This window comes from Lygodium microphyllum, chromosome 12 (assembly GCF_053477565.2).
Source record: "Lygodium microphyllum isolate KBCC chromosome 12, Lygodium_microphyllum_v1.1.10, whole genome shotgun sequence".
Lineage (NCBI taxonomy): Eukaryota > Viridiplantae > Streptophyta > Polypodiopsida > Schizaeales > Lygodiaceae > Lygodium > Lygodium microphyllum.
In genome coordinates, this window is record NC_141146.1 from 89,538,398 (window position 1) to 89,550,738 (window position 12,341).

Consider the following 12,341-nt stretch of genomic DNA (forward strand, 5'->3'; position numbering starts at 1 on the left):
GTGAGTTCCTTATTATTTACAAACAGTCATAAACTAACACTCACTCGGTGTGTGTGTGCACGTGCTCTCTTCCGTGCACCGTGGAAAATCAGGCTTTCAACTTTTCTTAGGTACACTTCAAGTGTTGGAAAACAATGTGAGTGCAAATATGAAGTGATACTTTGCAGCTTTTGCACTCTTATCTACGTACTCAACCAAATAGGGCTTTACGATCAGTTTTACTGGCCGCTTCCTCTGGTCTCTAGGATCTTTGCTACATTGTTGAGCTTGCTCAGGGTCAAATGGGGTCTGTTGGTTAGCCTACGGCTCTAAGTGTGTCGAAAATGCCCATATGAGTGTCAGCACTTGTGCCTGGCCGTTCGGCTACAATTTCTAGGGTCAAATTTGTCAGTAAGGCTTTTAATGAATTCTCTCGTTGCAGGTGGTACTCTTTGTCACCCTGGATGCGCTAAATTTGTCACTTTTGATGTGTCAAGATCTGATTTGATTCTACAAAGTCCAATTTTGCAGTGTCTGATTTCAGGAATCAAATGTCTGATTTCACAAGTATTCGATTTTAGCTATTACATTTGCTCTGTCCGATTATGGAATGTCTGATTCTAGGAATCGAACAGGGTGTGTCCAATCGAACAAGTCAAGTTGGTCCGATTTGAGTGTGTCCAATTTCCAAAATCAGACAGGGTGGTCCGAGAGTCTAATTTTCAAAATCGAACAAGGTCAGGTCCAAGTGTCCGATCCTTAGGATCGGACATGTGGTAGTGGTCTGATTGTTAGGGTGTCCGAGTCTGGTGTGTCCAAGTGTCCGAGTCTGATTTGCTGGGTCTCGATGAACGAATATTGTTAGAGATCAGTGATCATAGCCTGCACAGTCGGACCAGCAGCTGCACAGTCGGACTGTGCAGTCGGACTGCCACGTGGCAGTCCGACTGTCTGCAGCCCAGTCGGCTGCATTTAATGCAGCCGACTTATTCCAGGCTGCGCCCTATTTCTGGCGCCCCAGTTCGTGGCAGTTTTCGACTATTTAGAGTCGACATTTCCAGCAGTCTGGTCACTCTTCTCTGTCGCAGATTACAGACCGGTGCCACGCAATTTTCTGTCTCTGTTCACAGATTTCAGACAGCAGACAGTGCAGACTGCAGCAGACTTCGAGGTGGACAGCAGGTCGCATCGTCGAGGTGGAGACACGCAGTCCAGCGCACTGCGCCCGTGTATATCTTTGTATTCAGCATTCTTTATACAGCAGATCTTCATTGTCCACTGTCTCTTTCTCTCCCTTCTCTCTCTGCGTTCTCTCTCTCTCAGTCCTATGCTTCCGCACCGCTGCACTCTGACATGGTATCAGAGCAGTGTTTGAGGGCTGACTGAGCGCAGAATCAACCTGAAGAGGAGTTTGCATCGCGACACAAATTTGCGTTTTTTGCGTTTAAGGGCAGACAGGAGGGCTGCGCCTTGGAACAAGGCTGAAACGAGTGTGGGCGCACAGGAAAGGAGTACAGGTGGTGGATTTGCTGCTGTTTACTACTGTTTGACGCGGAGGAAGTTTGAGCTTTCAACCTAAAAGTGCAGGTTTTGCTTTTTTATCGCCTCCGGCGGGTGAAGAAGCTTCGGGACGCAGAAGAGCCTTAGCACGCTGAGTTTACCCAGTCAGAGGGGGCTACTTTTGCGAAGGCATTGCAGGTGAAGATGTCTACAGCGATGGACTTGGCCCAGTCTCATTGGGACAAACTGAATGCCAGGATTCGATCCTTTCTCTTTCTATCATGCACTACAGCCGTGATCGCTCACATCGAGCACTTGACGATGGCTTGTGAGATATGGCTGGAGCTTGATCAAATGTACAATCGGATGACCCTGATGAAGAGGGTTTCTTTGGAGGTACAGATGCGGACCTTGTCCATCAATAAGTCTTCTTCGCTAAGGGAACACATTAACAAGCTAAGGCAGCTACAGATGCAGGTTCAGAATGCGGGGAAGCCGATTTCCTCCGAAGACATGGCGATCACACTATTGTCCCAGTTGCCGCCACGATTTGGTACATTTTACTCTGCCCTTATTGCTTCGGGGCGAGAGTCTACTCTTCGCTGGGAAGAGTTGATTCCTATGGTCTTGGACCAAGAGGAACAGTTAAAGGGACAGAATGCTTCCAAGTCGGAGGCGTTGACAGGTCAAGCCTCTCAGAAGAAGGGGAAGGACCAAAAGAAGAAGAAGGGGGATAACAAGTCCAAGAAGGACAAGGAGAAGGACAAGGACAAAGACTCCACATGTCATATTTGTGGAAAGACTGGCCATTGGAAGAAGGATTGCCCTGACAAAGACTCGAAGGACACCAAGAAGAAGGAAACCAAGGATTCTGGAGCAGTGGCTGCACCCTCATCAGCTGCATTTCTACATCTAGTTGTCATTGAGGACGCTTCACCGAATGCTTCTGATGCTGCGATGACGGCTCCCCAAGCTCGAGAGTGGATTGTTGATAGTGGTGCCTCACGGCACATGACTCCTTCATCAGATGGTGTTGCCCAGCTGCGACCTTCACGTGGGCAGGTTCTCATTGGAGACAGCTCTTCAATTTCTGTTGCAGGTCGGGGTAAGATGCAGCTTATTCTGGATGGACGAGGTGGCACCCATACCTCAGAGGTTTTGCATGTACCAGGATTAGGGTACCATCTCCTTTCAGTTCATAAGATTTGCTCCCTTGGTCTTTTGGTGGAGTTTGACAGTTCTACTGTGCGAGTCCTTGATCGTGGATCGAGGAAGGTTCTCTCATCCGGATATGAGGAGAACGGCATTTACAAATTGAAGTCTTCCACTGCCCTCTCTACTCTTCTTCTTACCTCACAGTCACAGTCTGAGTTATGGCATGCTCGGTTTGGTCACCTGAACTATGACTATCTTCGGAGGGCGTCACGTGGATAGCTTGTTCGAGGGTTGCCGGATATAGTGGTGAGCCAGCAGCCATGTGTCTCCTGCATACGGGGGAAGGAGCATAGAGATGCCATTCCCCACACAGCTTCGCGGCGGTCTACTTCACCGATGGAGCTAGTATCTACGGATCTATGTGGCCCTATGAGGAATGAGTCCCTGCGTGGGAGTTCATACTTCATGCTGATCATGGATGACTACAGCAGGATGACATGGGCCTACTTTTTGGCACTAAAGTCAGAAGCTTTCTCGCACTTCAAGGATTGGCTTCTCTTTGAGGAGAACCGATCAGGCCGGAAGTTGAAGACCTTGCGATCCGACAAGGGAGGTGAATTTGTGTCTAATGAATTTGCTCGGTTTTGTGCAAATAGAGGAATTCAACAGGAGTTTGCCAATACCAATACTCCTCAAGAAAATGATATTCTAGAACGGAAGAACCGCAGTGTGATCGAGATGGCGCACACCATGATGGAGCACTGACAGACCCCTCAGGTTCTGTGGGCCGAGGCTGTGGCTACTGCAGTCCACATTCTTAATCGATCTCCTACTTCGGCCGTGGAAGGGATGACTCCATTTGAGGCTTATTTTGGGACGAAGCCAGATGTTTCTTACTTTCGAGTCTTTGGGTGTGATGCCTATGTTCACATTCCCAAGGCTCACCGTGATAAATTTGAAGCGGCTTCCCGCAAACAGGTATTTGTTGGCTACAGCTCCCAGTCCCAAGGCTACCGACTGTATGATCCCGTCAAGCGGGATGTGTACACTAGTCGTGATGTCCAGTTTGTGGAGGTTCCGGCTTCTTCAACGGGTGAGGAGCATCCCGTTCTTGGAGATCCAGGGGAGAGTTGGGCCCCTTCTACAGTTCCACTGGAGCCCGTGCCTTTTGATTATGATTCTGTTTCTGACACAGAGTCTACTGTTCCACCGGACACCTCTGAGGAGTTACCACCGGTGGATATTCCAGAGTCTTCTGCTGATGGAGAACGACGAGGGGAGGTTCGGCCTCCTCCTCGCTGGGCCCGTGATACACTCCATGATTCAGGGATCGAGGGGGTTCCTGAGGAGTGGGGACCGCAGGATGGTCCGCGGCGGTCACGGAGGCACCAGGCGCATTCTTCGGAGCTTGTTTGCTCCAATTATTGTTTGATGTCCCGTGTTATGCAGGACCGAGAGCCCACCTCCGTAAAGGAGGCTTTACAGTCCGCCCCATGGAAGAAAGCTATGGAAGCTAAGTTGGAGGCTATTGAGAGGAATGGCACTTGGTCACTTGTGCCACGCCCCCCGAAGAAGAAGGTGATTGGAGTTAAGTGGGTCTTCAAGACCAAATATCTCAGTGATGGTACTTTGGATAAGCACAAGGCTCGCCTTGTTGCTAAGGGTTTTGCCCAGCGCGCCCAGGGATTGACTGTCATGACACCTTTGCCCCCACAGCTCGTATGGCAACCATTAGAGCTGTTCTTGCTTTGGCTGGCCATAGGAGATGGCCTGTTTATCAGTTGGATGTGAAGTCGGCCTTCCTGAATGGTGATTTGAAGGAGGAGATCTACGTTGAGCAGCCTCCTGGCTTTGGTTCTTCAGATGGGAAAGTCTACAGGTTGAAGAAGGCCCTGTATGGCCTCAAGCAGGCCCCGCGAGCTTGGAACGAGAAGATTGATTCGTTCCTCCTGTCTTAGTTGGGATATCGGCGGTCCAAGGCTGATCCGCAGCTGTATGTTCACACTTTCGAGGATGGTTGTGTGATGTTTGTATTATATGTTGATGATTTGATTGTCACAGTTGATGATGCACAGCAGGTCCAGGAGACAAAGTCAGCTTTACATCGGACGTTCGAGATGACGGATTTGGGGCTACTCCATTTCTTTTTAGGCCATGAGATTTATCAGTCTCAGAGGGGGATCTTTATCTCCCAACAGAGATATGTCCAGGAGCTCTTGGTGTCTTTTGAGATGGAAGATTGTCGGGCCCTCTCTACTCCTATGGATCCGAACTGGAAGGCCACTTCCCATTCAGCTTCTCCTTTGGCGGATGCGTCCCGCTATCGACAGTTGATTGGGTCCTTGATTTGGCTTCTCAACACCAGGGTTGATCTATGTTTTGCTGTTGGGCTCTTGGCAGGGTTCATGAGTGAACCTAAGACAGTGCATTGGCAGGCTGCTCAGAGGATACTTCGGTATCTGAGGGGGACGTCTGATTTGGGGATTCATTACCCCGCAGGGACAGATGGGTCAAATCTTGTACTTGCAGGTTGGAGCGACTCGGATTGGGCCTGTGACGTGGACCACAGGCGGTCTACTACAGGTTACTGCTTTACTTTGGGTGCAGGTGTTATTTCATGGAGTAGCAAGAAGCAGCCCACGGTAGCCCTTTCGTCTACTGAGGCAGAGTATCGGGCCGCGTCTTCCACCACATGCGAGGTTGTGTGGCTTCGGAGATTGTTGGAGGAGCTTGGGTGCCCCCAGACTCGTCCTACATTGCTGCAATGTGACAATGAGAGTTGCATTGCCTTGGCAAGGAACCCTGTTTTTCATGCCCGGACGAAGCACATTGAGATTCAGTACCACTTCATCCTAGAAAAGCTTCTGGATGAGACCATCACTGTGGAGTATTGCAAGACAGAGGACAATCTTGCGGATTTGTTTACGAAGGCGCTTCCTCAGGCTCTACTTCGGCAACATTCCAGATCCCTCAGGCTTCTGCCCTGTCCAGGCTCTGAGAGGGGGTGTTAGAGATCAGTGATCATAGCCTGCACAGTCGGACCAGCAGCTGCACAGTCGGACTGTGCAGTCGGACTGCCACGTGGCAGTCCGACTATCTGCAGCCCAGTCGGCTGCATTTAATGCAGCCGACTTATTCCAGGCTGCGCCCTATTTTTGGCGCCCCAATTCGTGGCAGTTTTCGACTATTTATAGTCGACATTTCCAGCAGTCTGGTCACTCTTCTCTGTCGCAGATTACAGACCGGTGCCGCGCAGTTTTCTGTCTCTGTTCACAGATTTCAGACAGCAGACAGTGCAGACTGCAGCAGACTTCGAGGTGGACAGCAGGTCGCATCGTCAAGGTGGAGACACGCAGTCCAGCGCACTGCTCCCGTGTATATCTTTGTATTCAGCATTCTTTATACAACAGATCTTCATTGTCCACTGTCTCTTTCTCTCCCTTCTCTCTCTGCGTTCTCTCTCTCTCAGTCCTACGCTTCCGCACCGCTGCACTCTGACAAATATGTGCTCTTGCCATCTCTCTCTCTCTCTCTCTCTCTCTCTCTCTCTCTCTCTCTCTCTCTCTCTCTCTCTCTCTCTCTCTCTCTCTCTCTCTCTCTCTCTCTCTCTCTCTCTCTCTCTCTCTCTCTCTCTCTCTCTCTCTCTCTCTCTCTCTCTCTCTCTCTCTCTCTCTCTCTCTCAAGCTCTCTCTTAACTAAATGCACACAAATGAGCTCTCTCTCTACCCTCTTGGCTTCTTAAACCCTTTCTCTCTTGCCCTATTACTTCCCCTTTCTCTCTCTTTGTTGTCCTAATGTCTTAAAGCTCTCTTTTTCCTATTTTTTCCCTATTTCGGGCTTGCTATTGCAATAGAAATCCTTTCGTGTGTTTCCCTGTTTTTATTATTTTTCCCTCACCTGAATGCATCCAGATCACAAGCAACCACTTACACTAGTCCAACCTACTTACCTGAATCCAAAAAATAGGAAAACTTACTTGCAAAGGAGATCAAACACCTCTTCAACTCCCTCGCTTCCTACCTACCTCAAGCATTGGTTCAAGGCAAACCCTACTTCAATGCTCAATTCAGATCATGCACTCAAAGCTTCAATCCGTTGTCCTCAACAACAACAGATCCAAAATGTGGGAGCTCTCACTCAACCGCTAAGATCCACAAACCGCTTATTGCTTCAAATGTTTCAAGCCAAGTGCAATAGCTACCTCTCACATAGTCATTCACGATGTCACACCTACAAGTGTAGTGAGCTTACCTTCATGCTTGATCGAGTTGCCTCCTCCCCCAAGCTCTCCGATAGCTCCACAATCCAAGGTGCAGCTCAAGCAAGCTCAATCCTCAAGCTCCAAGCTCCATGCTCTATTGACGCACCACGAGACAAGAGAAGAGAAGAGAAGATAGAAGAAGAGATGAGAATATGGAGAGCTTCTCCACCACAATCCTCACCCTCACACACTCACTCCCTGACACTCCCTCTCTCAAGCACAAGCACAAGCAAGCAAGAAGAATAAGAAGAAGAAGAAGAGAAGAAGAGAGCTAGTTTTAGCCACACATAAGAATGAGCTTCTTCACTCACTTTTTGCCTCTTATGAAAGCCCTAATCCCTTTTAGGCACCCATCCCTTTTTTACCTAACCAGCCATTTTAGCCTAAGTCCTCTTTCCCTATTCCCTTCCTGTTTACATTGTTCCTTCATGCATGCCCATCTACATGTACAAATTGCACTGGAGGGAGCCTGGTGCTCTTTTGCAAAGATTTAGAGTGCCCTTTTATATTTAAAATGTGCATTTCCTCTTTTGCGCTTGTTGTAAACTTTTAAGGTTTCCCTTGCACTTGGGCTTTTTTCCTCCTATTTCTTCAGCCATGCCGCCTTTTTTCACTTTGCCCTACGTCGTTTTAATTTTCTTTTTTTTTTTCTTTGTACTAGGTTTAACAACTCCATTTTATTTTCACGAGCATCATTGTCATGTGCAACTTTGATAGGTTTGTGTTCTATAGTCCGAATCTCATGTTTCCACATTAGCTATCATAATCAAGAAGACCTCATCTTCAGGAACCAAATTGGAGAATTGTTTAAGCATATCTTGTATAACCTGGTGTCATTGAGTCTTGTCCAATGCTGCTCTTGCTAACTCTATAGTTTGAAAATTTTGCAAATTCTCCAACGTACCAAACTTAACAAAGGGGATTTTTAATCATGTAGGTAGATCTAGTGTCATATACTTGAAATTCAAATGGGCTCATCATTTGATGATCCCATCACAACCCAAAGTCATTGGAAAAGAAGGACTTGGAAGAATATAAGATGGATGTTGAAAAACTCCCCCCTTAACTCTAAAGGGCACATGAATGACATCGAATGTTTTGTTTGCATGTTTGTTGTCCCCAAGAATTACTGAAATTTGTTGAGCATGCTACCTATAAGCTTTTACAAAACTTGCTAAGTGAGAGCTTGTAGGGGAAAACAACCCCCAAAATCCAATAACACTTCATCATTTAGACCATTAATGTTGACATTGATTGTGCTTACAATTCTTTTTCGTGAGGTTGATGTTGAGGCTTGAAGATACAAATGGCCGCCCTCCTTCCTCCATTCACCTACTTGTTTTCTGGTAAATCAAAGTTCTTCCACTTATACATTCTGTATTTTCTTTATAACATTCATTATTCTCTCTCCTTTCCAATGATTTTTTGATATATGACCATATGCATTACAATTGAAGCATTTCAAACGTTCTTGAGGATCTTTGGTAGGTAAACATCTTTGAGCATTTCAAAGATCAATAACCATTGGAGTTATATCAATCTTTTTATAATCTTGGTGAAACTGCCACCACTTGCCTTTTTCATTGAAGACATTGTCTTCAATTCGTTGGGCAATCCAATAGCATCCACAAAAGTCTCAAGACCCTGATCTCACCCTTCTACAAAGGTCATGCCTAAGTCTAGGCTATAGAAAAAATAATTTCATGTCCTCCGTCATATCCACATCAATTTTCATCAAGATTTGTTTTAATCATACAGCAAATCGAGATACTAACTCATGTTTTTTTAATTCACAATCATTAAGTTGTTGCAAATTTCCTTTTGCAACATCTTCATGAGCAAAATCACACTCTATAGCTATCTTTAAGGAACTCCAATTATGCTTTATCTCATCAAGTTATTGGACATACCATGTTACTACAATTCCCTCCAAAATAGTTCATATCAATTTTGATAATCTGCAATATTTTCAAAGTGATCTAACCAAGAGAGGATGTCTTCTATTTGAAGACCATAGAAGGACCTTAGACAAACCTTCTTATCTTGGATTATTGATAAAGAAGAAGTAGAAGAAGGGATAGCTTGATTGGCTAATAAAGACAAAATTGCACAATTACTAGAGGAAATCTGTTAATTTGTAGTCATTAACTATTGCAAAGCTAGACTAAAAGATTGTGAATGATGAACCTTGCCCACCATCTCCACCGAAAACGATGTGAATTTCCTATCAAACATTACTTCTAGAACACATAGTTTGAAGGCCCAAAACAAGGAAACGTTTATTACTTTGAAGAGAAACATAAATAAAGTAGAGCTAAAGCTATTGTTCTACCATGTCCCTTTTCTATTAGGCCTTGCATGCTTAAATAGATGAGCTAGTTACTAACTACTTCTAGCTACCTTGGGTTGTTAATTAGTTAGCAATGTTAGGAGAACAAGTTACGTAGATGAGTCACTAAACCAAACCCCAGATACACAATGATCTGCATATCTCAAGCTAAATCAAATTATATTTTGTAACTTTAGTGTTGATTTTTTTTTCAAGTTTTTCTAAAAAAGAGGAAAGAAAATTTGATTTTTTCATTTGGTGTGCTAGATATTTTTTCATGCTATTCATATGTAGATGGTGAGTTTGATGATCCAAATTGGAGTATGGATGGTTTGGTATTCCAGTTATTTGTACACCTAGTGTAAGAAAAACCAGTCTTGATGCAAAGGGATCACATAGTGCTCCGCAAGTACATAGATCAACAAGAGTAAGGTATATTGTAAATAGGTTGATGTATGATGATCACCTTGTTTGGAGAATCCCTTTATGAAGAATGTTCACACGAGGAGCACATAGTGTGACATGAACTAATTGTTGGCATGGAGAATAGAGAAGTGACCACATCTTAAAGCAAAGTAGCATGAATAGAGACATTTGGTCACATAAGCATCTCAATTCACCTTGCTTGACTGTGAAGATTTTGTCTACATATTAAATTAGTCACACTTATCATTCTCCACTTGGCATTGGTGGGTCAGGCATATGAGAGTGGTGGATCAATCTAGAAATGATATATACAACACAATATTTCTAGAGTGAATGGAGCTCTCCCAATACAAGCACATGCTACTTTAGAGAGTGCATATCAACTTTCACCATCTTGGTATTGTTCATTGTTTAAAACTTGTTGTGCATAGTCATGAAGGGCCTTCAATACTAGCATTTTGTTATTGGAATAGCTCAAATCTCCAACATTTTCCAAACACTATAGTAGTCCATCTGGGGACAATGATCGGTACATGTAAATCAAAGAAAATGCCCCTTTCTTGGTGGTCGACTTTATGATTAAGATGAATGTGTTCCATAAAAGAAAGTACTTCACAATGATCTACATACCAAAAACATTGTGCTTTACTTTGCCAAAACATCAAGGTGGGTGTTCATTGGGGCCATTGATTGGGGCATGGCAATGGAGCCCAATATGCAAGCTACATGTTCTCCTCAACTAACAAATCACCCATTGGATGAAACTATGTAATTATGCAAACTTTGCAAGCATATGGCTCTCGAATGTTTCTCATCTAGTCTCCCCCGTTTGATATAAAATAAGACAACTACTTTATCGGCTATAGCGTGCATAAGCTCCTATTGCTAAGCTTACCATATGAAACTAGTAGAGAGAAATTTTTTATAGAGTAGCTAGATAGACTTTATAACTTAGCAATGAATATGAATGAGTGTTAGATTTATCAATTGCAATGCACTCATGTATTTCAATTGAATGAGTATAGTGGTCTCTACCTGGACAATGATGTATAAAACATTTTCATTGCTATAAATAGTGGAAACACTTGGCATCTCGCCTTTCTTAAGTTTTTGTTGGTCAATGTTTTTGTTCATTAAGTTTCTTAAGTTCTTGTTCTCCAATGTATTGATTTTTTAAGTTGAGTTAGCTCATGTTTTTCAATGTCTAGTTCCTTGAGTTTGTTTTATGGTGATATTATGTTCAATGTTTTACATATATAATAATGATGTATAGCTTATTTTGATGATGATTTTAATAGAATGATGGTTCATAATAATCAACATTACTGTATTATAATTTCTAACATTTGTTATTAGGCCTTGACAAACTTATGGCTGTGACCTAGATGACCACATCAATTTGATGGAAGTGTAACAAATTATAAACAATAGCTTTAGGTCAATAGAACAAGTAGGTCCATTCCACCTCTCCTAGAAGCCCTCAATGATAGCACGTGTGAAAATTTACCTCCGTGCACTTTGAAGGAAGTGAGAACTATGCCTAAAGCAATTAATGCAGATATAGAATTTATAGGGGAATAATATTTCATACTAAAGAATCCATTTTTCTACAAAAGGTTTTGTGTATGCATCCCATAACTTATAGGAGAATGTTATTTCATACTTAAAGAATGCATGCACAAATTTATAGGAGAATGCATGCACAAATATATAGGAGAATGTTATTTCATACTTAAAGAATGCATGCACAAATTTATAGGAGAATGCATGCACAAATATATAGGAGAATGTTATTTCATACTTAAAGAATCAATTTTTCATATGAAAGATTCTTTGATGCAAAAGAGTTCTTCCACTAATAAATTGCTTAATCTAGTACAACACTCCATGTATTTGCTGAGGTGTCCTTGTATTATGCCTTGTATTTTTTAGGGCTTTTGTACAATATACTAGTTAGGTATTTTTCATATTATAAATCTCCTATTAGTATTAGTACAACCTAGATTATGAAAATGATCATGTTAACCAACTTGATTGTGATATCTTTGCTTGTTTTGTGACATTCAATCATTTTAGTTGTCATAGGCAAGGCATCCATGAATTAACTAAATTCTTAGAATTTAGCATACCCACGACTCACCTGAATTCTTAACATTTGGCATATCGACAAATAGTTTTCAATGGGGCCATCCTTTTTGTATTGTCTCCACAAGTTCATGACTAGCTACAGCTTCTTTAATGTTGGGATAGAATATCATTGTGTGGTATTTTTTCTATTATAACATTTATTGAACATCAACTATAAATGCCTTGGGGGTCGGATTAAGAGTCATTCCAACATAGCCAACCCAATGATACCTCTCTTGGTGCCCTTGACTAATTAAATGTTGTATAAAGGTCTCATAAGCATCAAGTGGTTTAGAAGTGTCCTGCAAAGTCTTCTTTCTATATATTGATCGTTCTCCTAATTATGCTGACAATGAAAGCTGTTCGCTCTTGTTTTGTGAGCATCTCTCCTTTCACTTTTCACTAGCATGTACCATAGAGACCTAAAATACATATATATATAAATTAATTTATTTCTTAAATAAAAATAATGTATATTCATTTGTTAAAATGCTATTAACATTTGATTATTTACTATGTACTTTTATTTGATAATTATTTGAACATAGTTTCAATGGTTAAATA